We start from the raw sequence: 11,600 nt of genomic DNA, 5'->3' as shown, positions 1-11,600 counted from the left end.
AGCTCCATCTGCCCAGGTTTGGAGTCAGAGTTGTCCTTCTCCTAGGATGGTGCCCAAAGGCTAGTTAGCCCATCCTGCCCGTGGACACACTTTGTCTGACCCTTCAGTTGAGACCTGTCTGGCTTGGGAGGCCCCACCGGAGGCACATGCCACCACCAGCACAGCTCTCAACCTCACAAGGGCATGCAAGCTCCTTCCCCACGGCAAGGGGGTGCCCGTGAAAGAGTCGCTGCTCTACCTCTGGACATCACAGACCCGGGCACGGGGCGGCCGGGGCCTGCCAAGAACGGGAGTGCTGGAGGTCTTTGTTCACAATAGCCCTTGGTTATTGCACTGTTATCTGTCTCCCTCGAATACCCTTGAAGTGGTATGCAGCCATCAAGACCAGATGCATCCATTATGACCTTCACTGGAGGTTATCACTTGAACAGAGATACTGGAAATGTTTGGTGTGGAGTAGTTGGAGCACACCGCCTCAACATCCCAAAGAGCACAGCTGCATTTCTCTCTTACCCAGCACATAACCTTTCTTGCGGTCTCAGAATGGAGTACATTTTCTGCGCAGGTTCTTGAGGCACAGGGAGACACCCCTGAAACCAATAACTAACGCCTTTGCAAGTAACTGCACAAGAATGGAAGCAGCAATGACTAAATTCTCCCTGGCTGTGTTACATGTAACCTAATACCATTCAGTACCAAGACTTTTGTTCTTGCAGCAATTCACAAAGAAGCAAACAAAGATAGGCGGTAATTTTTTCTTATGAAAATCTGCACCCTTGGTCACCAGAATTCAGTCAGACTTGAACATAAAAGTACTATATTAGTATTATTATTAATTACTAAAGGCAAGGACAGTCTTCCCTGGGAATGAGGGGGTTTGGTATGATACTACTATCCTTAACAATCCACACACCAGGCTACACCTCATGGGATGAAAGAGGAAAGCTGTCTTTACAGGAATTACTCTGGGCTTTTTGAGGAACAAATGGCAACAGTCTGGGCAGGAAAGTGCATTCATTCTGAAAGAATACACATAAATCCAAGAACTTTTTTTAAAAAAGTATTTATTTCTTTTCTGGCGGCAGGCCAATTAAACGAAGAAAACCAAACTGTAAACTCCATGAACTTTGTATGATGCTGAGATTTGTTTATTTATAACAAAATGGAGAAAAAAAGAGGCAGGAGCACCTATCTTGTAACATGAACTTTAAAGTGTAAAATAAATATAAAGCTAAGAAGCAGTCAGGCCCATGAATCCAAAATAAAGTTTGTTCAAAACGTGAGCAGAGGCACAGCTGTCACAATGCTGACTTAGCATTCTTCAGGTTTCAAAGGAAAGTCAAGTCCATCAGTATTTCCATATCCAAGTAAATCGATACCTAGCCTTAGCTGCAGACACTGCGCTCATTCACACTCCTTCAACAGGGAAACAACCGGAATGTCAGTTGTCCTTGGACACGAGAAAAAAAAACAAAACCCCAAACCAAACAGCATGTGAATAATTGCACAGAGATATCATATTTCTGCCTTTCATATAGAAGCCAAATTGGAGTTATAAGTTGTCATAATTTCAGTTATGGTTTGGAAAAGTGATTCCCAAGCAGAGTTTGTGGACCACTAGTCATCCACAGTGATCCTCAGAACCACCAATGCGCTGAGCTCCTGGCAGACAAAATCTGAAGGCTGACAATAGTTCGTTGCTTTAACTTTTAAAATTATTACTGACTTGGAAAAATTTTTCTCTCAATTCTATTTGAGAAAACCAAATTAATTCTGCAGTCATTTAGGTATTACACTGAGTTGGGTCTACAGCATGCAGTTTAGGAAGTGTATTTTTTTTTTGTCCTTACTATGTAATTGGCACTACTGTAACTGGCCTGTAGGAAATTTGGAAATAAGATGTTTCTCAAGGGCAACTGATGCTGTACCTGGAGAAAACAGGCTTCATTTTGTACTGTCTACAAAATTTCTTAAATAAAAGGGTGAAAGTTCACATAGTGTATTTCCAAAATGTTAATTTGCTGACAGATCAGGAAATACAAAAGCTGAAATCAAATGCTAATTTGAGTAATTCGCTCCATTTGACTGGAAAGAGAATTTGCTCTCTGAATTTTCTTTTTCAAGTCAGAGGGCAGTGGGGTTATTTTCTGAAGGTTTGCCAGCAATGAAGGAGGACAGGTGCTTCCCTGTCTGGCCAGAGTAACAGTGGCAGGAAGGATGGAACCACGCTACATTTACTTCATCTTAGTTCACCAAAAATTTTCAGCTGCGGTTTTAAAGAAGCAGAAAACATGAACGGCTGGCAGCAGCAGCGGATGAGAACCAGAGAAGAGGGCAGCTCGCTATGAGACAGATGGAGAGCTACATTTTGTCTCCAATGGGCTCTTTTAAAATGGTGGCCAGGGCAGATACCTGTGGGCTCCCAGCCAGCACAAAGGTTCATGCCATTTGTGAAAGCTGAGCACAAGGCGGACAAAATCCAGAACAAGGGGCCCTTGCAGTACACCATGAAGAAAAAACCAGTCTTCTTTTCTGTTGCCCTCATCCTAACTTCAGTTCATCACTACGATAATCTTGGCATGCAAGAGGATATTGCTCCTATAACCTCCCATTCTTGTTCCTACTTGCTCAGTTTTTAGTGTCTTGGTGACAGCGCTTAGGTTGTTTCAGTAGCACGACTCCACTGTTAATCTCAGGTACAGCTCTGTTCTCAGCAAGTCAGACCAAATGGCAACTCAAACTCTGGCATCTCCCTGCAGCCTGCCTGCAGGAGGACTCCAACTTCTCCTGCCTTTAGTGGATTAAAATCACTGGGAGGCAATTAGTGTTATTTTTAGCAGAAAGCAGAGTGCAGGAATCATAAAATGCCTGAATGGTCTGAAATGTGGAAAATCTGGAATTATAGAAAAGCTTGTTTTCAGTCCTCATTTGTTATCATAAAGCAGCAAAATCTGATTCTCTTCCTATCACTAAAAGTTTCTTACTGACTAGTCTGCCACATTTCTGTTGGCAGCTCTCACCACAGATGTCCTTAATCCAAGTTTTTAATCTGTGATTCAGACAGTAATGAAGGAATGCAAATATTTTAAATATTGAATTAGTTTGGACTGAACATGATTTTTGAGCACTGTTTGACTGTTTGACTTTAAAAGAAGTAATAAAGAAGAAATTAAAAAAAAAAAAGGAAAAAACCCCACTTTTTCAATCTAGCTTTTTGCACTAAGGTGATTCAGTCTTTCCCATCCCACTCCCTCCAGTCACCTTGTGTTTTTACTCTACTATTTGTACTACCACTTTGAGAATAAGTTCCTTATGATTTTGCTTTGTGGAAAACTATGCGCCAGCTTTAAAGCTTCTACAGTAAGTTTTTATTTATGAGTCATTTGTACCAAAACCAGACACTTTTGGAACTGAATGCTGCCAAGTCAGGACATCTAAGGAAAATAAACCCAAAAATTTAACATTAAATCTTTTTAAAGTTCCTTACAATGATCTGACAAGGGAAAAGTTCCTGCCTCTCACGATATTCAGAATTTCGTATTTTGTCTCTTGATAATTTCTGCTTAGGTAGCATGTCTGCACTTTTTAACAGTTTAAGTATCATTATACTTGATATTTTAAAACAGGTGATGCAAAGCAAACTTTTGGAGCAGTAACTCATTGGCCACACATACACGTGTGCTGATGTGGGACAAAGACTTTCTCAAGAGAGCTCATACTCTCTGCACCTATTGGTACCTTAAAGAACCTAAAGAAGGTTCCTGTTCGGGGCCAGTCTAAGTTGCTCACTCTCTCTGTCTTGCCGTGATGTGTATATGATCAGAACAAATTATGCCAAAACTCAAAAAGTTCATACCTGCGACACACTGTTACACAGTCGTGCTTCTTCCTTGGGTCTTTCTCTGCCAGGTGTACAACTCTTCTTCTGCGTAGACAAGAAAAGGAATGAACCCAATGGTCGGTAGAAATTTGTCACTCAGGAATGACTTCTAACGTGCATGTAAATCCATCCTTTTACACATACAAGTCTTTTTACTGCAAGAATGCTAAGGAAGTTAATAAGCAGATGTTATAGATCTTATGATGTTAAGGAAGACTAGAAGGACTTAAAGCTTTTCAAGTAAGCAAAATCACATAACATGATATTTCTTATTTTCATGTTTTAAATATGGGCTCTCTTGATCATTCAGTTCCTCTTTGGTAATAAAATGCTTCCAGATTAAGTATGAATTAATGTAAAGAGTTACATACGTATCTCCACTCCTATTTTTGAATTTAAGACAGGATTGGGATGAAAAATAAAGCCAAAAAAATCTCAGTATAACATAAAAAGAACAAAATATATCACATTTTCATTAAGACAATCTTAGCAGCTTTATGCAAGTATTTCTGACTGACCATAAAGACTCGTAATATTCCAAAGGGAATGTGACAAATATTATTGTTTTAAAGTGTCATACAAATCAATTATACTTCCTTCCAAGTACTTTGAAGTTTTTCAAAATCAGAAAACAGGTTTAAAAAAATGTTCTTTCCAGATCTTCCCATTAAATCTTTCAAACATTTACTTTGACAGAAAAATTGAACTCACTTTCTGAACACAAAATATCTACACAAATATAAAGGTACATTTTTGCATTTGTGGAATTTCAGCTACTGCCCCCCTGCTGCTCAAATGGATGTCGCAGAATCATACTGCCTGTCGTTTTACCAGATGGCTTGTTTGTTTGTTTGTGTATTTTTTTGTTAGGGAAAAACTAACTTTCAGTATCTCTGTAGTTCCTCCTAAGCAGTTAGAGAAAACCCTCTACCAGAGGGGACACACATCACCATTTCTGCGTTTTACTATTTGCTACTATCTTTTTTTCTCATTAGGAATCCAAGCCATCAACCATGTTAGATGGAAAAATTACAAGTTTACTGAAGGCTACAGCTGAGTACTGACACTGAGGAAATGCAGCTCTAAATCATTTTCTCAAGTGCCTGCCTATATATTTGGTGATGGCCAAGATACACAATTTGTACCATTCAGGCATTCTCCAGATATTCAAAGTGGGATGGAATTTTCTTTAATCCAAAATTTGACCATTTTTCCACTTTACCAGCCAAAAAAAACGTGTTCAGAGGATGCGTTATAGGTGCCTGTGGCAACCGGGTATGTTTATCAGGGCATCTGTTGCTGCACCTTTCTAGTGCTCTGTCAGAAAACTGGTTTATTACAACTGGAGTTTCCAGTTTTCTTTCAAGAAACCCCTCCAATATTCAGAAAGCCTTTCGATGTGTGTGTGTGCTATTAGCGCCAAAAAATAAAGTTTTACCTGACCGCTTCCCAACATCTAATTTATATGCACCACTGCCTATTTTTATTAGGTGTTATTTGGTGTCTTTTCCACGCCATCCCTTCCCGCACAAGAAGAATGAGTCAACCCTTTTCTCTTAGTCTCTGCTGCTCATACATATCAAAATTTCAAGCCAAAACTGGGCTTTGCAACCATCATGCATTTGTTCCCCTAAACATGCAAGCTGTAATCTGCCAGTTTTAAAGCCACCTGTGCAACAGTTCAAGCTGAGCCTCCTCCACAAGCATACTGCCATTTGTGTTTTAACTTTGCATTTAAGCTCTGTATTTCCAGAGGAAGCCTCCCATTTCATTACATTTCCTGGGCAGTGGAACAGGGCAGCCATTACTTTCATGGTGTTTGGACATGGTGCTCTCATGCTTTTAAGCTAAAGGGAGCTCCACAGAAAATATTGTAGCAGAAATGGCCAGGGAAATCCTTGCTATGGGCTGCTGCGTAGGTCTTGCGTCCCTCGTGTTCCAGTTTGTTGTGGTGCCAGGCTGCGTGCCTTCACGGGCACCATCCCCATTTGGCACAAGGGGGAAACGGGCTAGCAAAAAGTTTACTGAAGGCTGTAAAGTTCTTCTGGGGCTGGATCCCACTGGGAGGAGGGAGATGGTTGAGGAGGCTAACCATGGAACTCTTTTGAGAAAGCACTCAGATCTGATTTTCTAGCTTGACTTCAGACTTTCCTCCACACTATGAACATGCATGGTAATCACAAGACTGTGTAATGACCGTGGTGTTTGTCTCCAGACCTGGTCCTGAACTGCAAACTCAACCTGACCACAAAGCTGTCTCATCTCTACAGACTTGCCTGGTGATCTGGACTCTTGGTCAAACTTAGCTCCCACCACCGGACCGGCTCTGCTCCTGCCTTGTCACCAGTCTCTGCTCCCGCCTCATCCTCCCTCAGCTGAAAGGAACCTACCCTTGTTCCCCTCTGATATAAACATTAGGACACTGAAGTTTCTCAAAAATACTATTTCTTAAAAATGGAGGGGAAAAAAACAACTGACTTTTTCTCCCTAACTTTCTCAGTAAGACATTTTGAATTACACTTTTCAGAAACAAATTCCAAAAAGGGCACCTGGTCTGGAACATTTTGCCCCAATAGCTGAAATACAGCAGGTCTAAAATTTTGCTCTAAGTGGCTCTGAAATTTTTACAAATACTTCTGTGCCATTTTGCAAGAAATGGACGCAAGAAGTGAGGAGGATTATGGAAAGAGGGGACTGGGCAAGTCAGTAGAGGCATTGTAAAGGAGCAAGAGGAAACAGAAGGAGCAGAAGGTCAGTCTTTCCTCTCCAGGAGCACCAGTCATTCCTATGAAAGAAACATGAGCTGAAAATTGACTCGATCTCAGATTCCCCATCATGGTATGAGAGAGCAGGCAGGAATTTCAAGTAGCATCTTGACCAGTTGCACTCAGAGCTGACATACTTTTGGTAAATACAGATGAACGCCCTGGTTTAGAGGGCTAAATATTATTCCTGCTATTGCCATGGGAGTACTTATGCAAATGAATGTTGTGTAGAAAGGGTTTAGAAGGAATGAAAAATATGACAGCATCTAAGTCAAGACACTAAACTGGGTAGTAGAAGTGAAAGGGACTCAAGTCAGACTCCTTAACTTTAGCCTTTTTTCAAGGCCAGCGACTGATTTAACTATGGGGAAAAGAAAGCCTTTGTTAATGATTTAATTCTTTGCCTTCCACTGAAAAAGCTTATGCATGTAACATACAAAAATCATAGAGCGACACTGAGAAACACTAGCACTGATCTTTCATTTATTTGCAGTTCACTTGTAAGTTCGTCTTCTTAGCAGTAAAATTGAGCTGATTGTGCTTAAAGGAGCTGTAACTTTCCCCATGTATCAGAGAACCAAAAACGGGAGACATTCCTCCTGGAAAATCATGCATTCTCAAAAATTCTTACTTTTTCTGTGTTCTGTACAGATTCTTTTTTATTATTATTATTTTTTACTTTCTTCCTTCCTTCTTTCACACATAGCAAAGGCCATTTAAAAAGAGAATTACAGGTGGCTTCCTGAGAGTAATGATCCAGGAGAAGAGGAAATGGACAGCAGCCTTAAGATGTTTTCTGTTGACAAATCCTAACCAAGAGGTTTCTGTTCCCTTTCATGCAACTTTATAAAACTGCCTTGAAAACAACAACCAAGCCACAAAATTATTCAGCTAGTACTTTGGCATAATTGCTGTGAAATAATTCAGATATTGCATGTGCTAGTGTTTGGGAGTTTTTGTGTTTGCTTTGTTTTTTCCACATGTGTTTTGTAAAGAATGATTTCTGTATTTGTTATTTCCCTCTGGGACTCTTGAATGGAAGTGCTATGGAAGAGAGGAGCTTTTATGTGGCTTTCCCTTCCCCATTTCTTCTTCGCTGATCTAGAACCATCTGATCTTGGCTTCTGGCTAAAGACAAATAGACCAGAGCTGTAACTGTGGTGTAATGGTTTTAGTGATTTTAGAGAAGAAGGTTTCATCACAATGCTCCCCATTCTTCCGAAATCTTAAGTAACAAAAAAACCCCATAAATCAAAGAAAAATCACTTCAAAACAAGGTGAGATGAGGCCAGGAAATGGATTGTGATGACAGCAATTAGGGAAACTTAGTTGAAATTAGGGATGGTAATGTGCATTACTATCACTCCATGACTTAATAATCTTGAATGACAAGCCTGAATATTTTTAAAGGCCCTTGGCACAGCAGAAAACAGAATTTCTGATCTCTGAAAACACCAAAGAAGTTTTACTGTTTTTTTTCCCCATCAAATTACCAGTCAAAAACAAATCCTGCCATCATCTATTTTGTTAATTCTTTGGTTTTTCAGAAAAAGAGTATACTTGTAGACCAAAATCTTATGTAGGTCACTAAGGTTGCATAAAATACCGTGTAAACGCTGTCATAAAACCAAACAAAGCAAAATTTTTCTGCCGTAAATAACATGTGGTTACCATTTGTTTACAATCTAGTGCAGCTATCAAAACAAGCTAAACATTTTGCTAAATGGTTCACATCCATTTTGTGAAGAACGCAGATTAGGGGAGGTATATCCAACATCTGCTCTTCCAGTGTCAGCAGTACTGCTTAACCTCAGCTCCCTCTGCCTGGGCAATACGCAAGCTACCAGGGTGCTCTGGGGTCAAGCTACATCAGCTAATTGTATATGCTGCTCACGGCACGTCCCACTGACGAGCTGATTCCACTGAAGCCATCAGCATTACTGCGGACCCTCAGCTCCCTCTGCCTGGGCAATACGCAAGCTACCAGGGTGCTCTGGGGTCAAGCTACATCAGCTAATTGTATATGCTGCTCACGGCACGTCCCACTGACGAGCTGATTCCACTGAAGCCATCCTAATATTTTAAAAGAAAAGGAAGGAATGCAATTAATTCCCTCTTAATTTCATTTAATTCTTTACGAAAGAAAGGATTTATAAAGAAGAGTGGGATTTGGGGTTGGCAACACATCATTCTCTTAGTACACAAATGACTTTATAATATCAATTGTAATTTGTCTGGAGGATAAACACGGAAATATTTTGCACTGAAGAGCTGTTGGAAGTGCTGTGCAGAGGGGAAATGTCTGGTTGCCTGTGGAGGCTGAAGGGAGGCCTGCTTCAAAGCCAAGTTTCAAATATCATCTGTTTTCACTATAACAGTATGTAACAAAACAAGCCTCAGTAAAATTTTCATTTAAGTGGGAGAGAATTTGATTGTTTTTCTTTTTTTCGCTGTCATCTCTCAACTGATTTGGAAAGATGTTTGAAGGAATTTTATTTGCCTGGGTCTTGGACATAAATAAAGAACGTGCACTGCTCAGGAACCGAAGAAGTGTTACAAACTGGAACTAAAAGTATAAACATTGGGAAGTTAGGAGTGTCTATGTGAGAATGTGTACATGTGGATGCATTTTTTGTTAAGTGAAGAAGTTTATACAATAAAAACTTTCAAAATCTAAAGAAACACTCCATCCATAATCAAGTTAACCATCAACAAGTGATTTTTTTCTCCCCACTTCACAGTTTCATATATAGACTAAAGAAAAAGAGTTTAAGCAAAACTATTAATTGAAGACTGTCACAAAAGTGAACCTGCTGTGCAAACCTAAAATCGGAATTAAGTCTACCTTCTTGCTAAGTATGAAATGCATGTGTTAATGGAGAAAGGAAGTAAACTGCATTGGTGGACAGTTGCTTGCCACCGACAGATACAAAACCTGGAAAGGATCAGGAAAATGACTGCTGATCATAAATTTGTCTCTTATGGCAGGGTGATAGCCTTGGTAGGTGATTCCTGTGTGATAAGGAGTCTTACACAATAAGGATGCATACTGAAAAACAGCAAGTAGGGCACTCAAAGCCGCAGGCTAGCACCTGAACTGATTGTGGGACATGGTGGCTATAGCTTTATTTAGTGCTTAGCGTGTGAATAGAATGGTAGTTAAGATGCCCAATAGAGACATACTAAAAGCTAACAACAACAACAAAATCATAACCTCTTTAAGGATGGAAAAAGGAACCCTCTCAGGGAAAGGTGAGGCTCCGGGGTCCTGAAGTCAGGTTATTGGGTCAGCAGAGCTCCGTTTTACCAAGTCTGGCAAACCCCTACTTACTGCGTGTCCATTGCTTATCACACTGCCCTAGGGAAAGCATCTGATGAAAGAATCCAGTGTCAAATACTTGAGCAAGATTGAGCAATTCGGTCCCTGGGAGAGGTGAGATTAGCAACCTACTGTGCAGCAGCCAGCTGGGGCCTGACGATGGGTAGCTGTACTTTGTGCTGGTGGTGGCTGAAGCTCGTTGTAAGTGCTTGGAAATCCTCTGGAGGGCAACAACATGTAATGGAGCAAAGAGATGGGTGCCCAGGAGAGACAGGTCCTGGAAAAAACAGCTAGTGCAGCATGTGCTGATACGTATGATGATAGAGACACAGTAATCGAAACGGAAAAACCATCCAGAACAGGAGAAAGGCAAGTTCAGTTATGCAACCCACTCTGTTTATTCGGCAAAAGGAAAGTTTGCAGTCCCACCTGATGTTCTGAGGACTGCCTTACACAACGCTAGCATAGCACGGCCCACTTGTGAGTGCAACATAAATGATACCCGAAGAAAACTGTCCTATTGTTCCTGTCCTCTCTGCCAAAGCTTCAGTCGCCACAAAAGAATGGCATCTCTCTTCATCCAAGCAGGTCACATTTTGCAATGTTTTCTGGTAACTGTTTACTTACAGCAAGAAGTTCAGGGAAATGAACAGAACTTGATTTCCTAGGAAGCCTGAGCACATGCCTGATTGGCTTTAATTTCTAAAGATGCAAGCTCTACGTGTACATTTCCTACAGCAGGGCTACAGACCATGGCCTTATACTCGTAAAAATCTGCCAGAGACAATGGAAACCCTGCTCAGCGCACCTCAGATACTAGCTGCTGGGCAGACCATTTGCCACTGGTTATAACCTCACTGGCAACGTAACAGCATTGTGCTGTTCTGCAGATTGGCACACTGCCCAAATAAAGCTAATCTGGGAGACAGCCCTAGAACTGAGTCAGGGCTGTAACTAGAGAGGAGTAAAGGCTTCTGGCTGATGAGGGAACCTAACCTTAGCGGAAAAGCATAAATGGGTACTTTATAACACCTCTTTCTGACAGTGATCACCTGGGGTCTAAGGCAGTTTCAGCCAAGGATGCAGCTTCTCTTCCTCTCAAATGCTATTACATCATCTCTCCCTTTTACTCTGTTACTTATTATCATCAAACCTTTAGGTACCTCAGTCTTTGATGTGTCTTCCTCTCTCCCCTAACACAATGTGACTGAAACTAGCCAATAGGTTCTGAAAGTTGAGAAAAACTAAAGGGCAGACATGTGGACAAAGTGATGGTACTTCTACTGTCATCAGGCTGAAACACTTTTCACAATTACAATATTATGTACAAACTATCACAGAATCACCCAATAAAATGGAAAAGTGCAAAAGAGAGACTCACGTGGTTTTAAACTACGGTTGTGGGTCAACTCCACAATGTTCAAAGAGCAAGGATACCAGATGGCTGGAGCCTAACCTTTACCACAGAAGAGGCAGACCCAAAAGCCGAGTCAGAGGGCAAAGGGAAGTTACGGTAAGAAAAATAGAAATAAACACTCCTTGCCCATGATATTTTAACTGTATTCAGCTGCTTTGAAACTGTCTTTTCAATACATGCTTTTGTGCAGGCAGGCAAGCTTTTGACATCAGTTCCCTA

The sequence above is a fragment of the Buceros rhinoceros genome, unplaced genomic scaffold (assembly GCF_000710305.1).
Source record: "Buceros rhinoceros silvestris isolate BGI_N320 unplaced genomic scaffold, ASM71030v1 scaffold34439, whole genome shotgun sequence".
NCBI classification, from domain to species: Eukaryota; Metazoa; Chordata; class Aves; order Bucerotiformes; family Bucerotidae; genus Buceros; species Buceros rhinoceros.
The sequence above is the reverse complement of the archived record's forward strand: the minus strand, read 5'-3'. Positions refer to the sequence as shown.